Source organism: Vulpes vulpes, chromosome 7 (assembly GCF_048418805.1).
Source record: "Vulpes vulpes isolate BD-2025 chromosome 7, VulVul3, whole genome shotgun sequence".
Classification (NCBI taxonomy): Eukaryota; Metazoa; Chordata; class Mammalia; order Carnivora; family Canidae; genus Vulpes; species Vulpes vulpes.
In genome coordinates, this window is record NC_132786.1 from 80,693,957 (window position 1) to 80,696,514 (window position 2,558).

At 41.8% G+C, this 2,558-nt stretch overlaps 1 pseudogene; it reads left to right on the forward strand.

The window, feature by feature from the left end:
* The first annotated feature begins 1,672 nt into the window (after window positions 1-1,672).
* On the forward strand, window positions 1,673-2,056 carry LOC112935059 (cyclin-dependent kinase 2-associated protein 2 pseudogene; annotated as a pseudogene).
* Window positions 2,057-2,558: the final 502 nt, after the last annotated feature.

The window sequence follows — 2,558 nt, forward strand, 5'->3', positions numbered from 1 at the left end:
AAGATATATAAAGAACTTGTATAACTCGACCCCCCCCCCAAAAAAAAAGTCTGATTTTAAAACAGCAGAGGACCTGAATAGGCATTTTTCCAAAGAAGACATACACATTGAATAGACACATGAAAAAGATGCTCTACATCACTAATCATCAAGGAAATGCCATCGAAAATGATGAGAGATCATCTTAAATCATTCAGAATGGCTAGCATCAAAAAGACGCAAAATAGGGGCAACTGGCTAACTCAGCATGTGATTCTTGATCTTGGGGTCATGAGTTAGAGCTCCACATTGGATGCAGACATTACATAAATAAATAAAGACAAAGATTAGCAAGTGTTTGTGAAGATGTGGAGAAAAAGAGACACTTCTGTGTTGCTGGTATGAATTTAAGTTGGTTCAGCCACTATGAAAAACAGTATGGAGGTTCTTCAAAAAATTAAGAATAGAAATACCACATGATCTAGTAATTCCACTATTTGTTATTTACCCTAAGGAAATGAAAACACTAATTCAAACAGACATGCAGTCTGTGTTTACTGCAGCATTATTTGTAATAAACAAGATGTCGAAGCAACCTACGCGCACACACACACACACACACAGTGGATTAGTCAGCAATAAGAAAGAATGAGATCTTGCCATATTCAACAACATAAATAGATCTAGAGGACTAAAGCTAACTGAAATAAATCAAATGGAAAAAGACAAATGCCATTTGATTTCACTTATATGTGGAATCTAAAAAAAAAAAAGAAATAAAAAAGTAGAAACAGATCCCTAAATACAAAGAACAAGTGAATATTTGACAGAGTAGAGTGGGGTGAAGAGATGAGAAAAATGGGTTAAGAGGCATGGGAAGTACAGGTTTCCAGTTATGGAATGAGTAAGTCATGGAGATAAAAAGTACAGCATAGAGAATATGGTCAGTGGTATTGTCATAGCATTGTATGGTGACAAATTGTATCTCTACTTGTGGTGAATATAGCATAAAGTATATAATTTTAAAATCTATTTGTACACCTGAAACTAATATTTTATACCAATTATACTTCAATTAAAAAGTTGTTATGTTCTGTCTGTAAAATATCTTGAACTAAGTAAAAATAAAAACACTTTTTCAAAATGTGTAGGCTATACTAAAGCAATGCTTAAAGGGTGTTAACAGCCTTAAATACATACATTAAAAATAGATCTAAATTTAATAACACTAATCCATGCTTATTACTGTGGCTTGCTGAGACAAAGGAGTTGATGATATACTTTCTTAGGAATATCAGGAAATAACCAATCCAGATATCCAGGCATTTCTTATCATTCAGTAACTTCCCATTATACTTATCAGTATAGTGACTAGTACACAGGTACTGATGGAAGTGCTTATTTGTTAGAAAATCTTCAGCTAAGATGAAATCAGCAAAGAGGTGAGTATTTCTGCATCAGATTATTCCAAAGACCACTGACTTTAGCATTTTAACATTTTTCAAAACAAATAAAAAATTAAGCTCACCTATAAAAATCTTCAAAGTACCTATTTCCCATAGTCTGCTTCAGAACTGAAGAGTAGAGAGAACACTTTAAAACTCATCCAATAGAATCAGAGCGCGGCTGGGTGGCCAAGCAGCCAACCCCAGAGGAGCGGCCGGCCGGCGTCCACTGCACCCAAGAGTTAGGGATGTCCTACAAACCCATCGCCCCCGCCCTCAGCAGCACCCCCGGCTCCAGCACCCCTGGGCCTGCCACCCGGGTCCCCACAGCCAGAAGTGTCCCATCGCGGTCGGGCTCGGTGCCTGGAGCCGCTGCCCCTTTCAGGCCCGTTTAACGATTTTGGACCACCCTCCATGGCCATCTGCAGGCAATGAAGCCACCTGGCGCCCAGGGCTCCCAGAGCACCTACGCGGACCTGCTGTCGGTCATAGAGGAGATAGATGGGTAAAGAGATCCGGCCAACCTATGCTGGCAGCAAGAGCGCCATGGGGCGCCTGAAGAGAGGCATCATCCATGCCTAGCCCTAGTCCGAGAGTGCCTGGCAGAGACAGAGAAGAATGCCCGCATGTAACAGAAGCAATTCCACCGCCCAGTCTGGACCTTTCCTGGCCACTGCAGAGCACCTGCTTCTCCCTGGCCTTCACCCCGGGTTGCACTTCCCAGCCTGGGCTTCCAGTCCTGTGTCCGTTGGTGGGTGCCCTCCAGGAACCAGGGAGTGGCTCTCACTCCAGCAGACAGCACTTGATTGGGACTCTTTCAAGAGTTAGTGGCGAGGTCACTATGAGTCCCACCCATGACCTGTTGATCCAACTGGAGCTTGCTCCTTTCTGTGGCCCTCACCACTCAGCACTTACCCAGGACTTGTCACCACCTTTCCCAGACTCTTCCCCTAGCAGGGCCTCCCTAGACCTGTCACCTCCCTGCCTTGTCTCCTGGGCCATAGCAACTCTTTTTTCAGTGTCTTTTGCTAAATATGCCCTTTTTGTATAAATAAAAGATAATTTGGAGTTGTTCTCTTATCTCTTAATAAATAAATAAATAAATAAATAAATAAATAAATAAATCTCATCCAA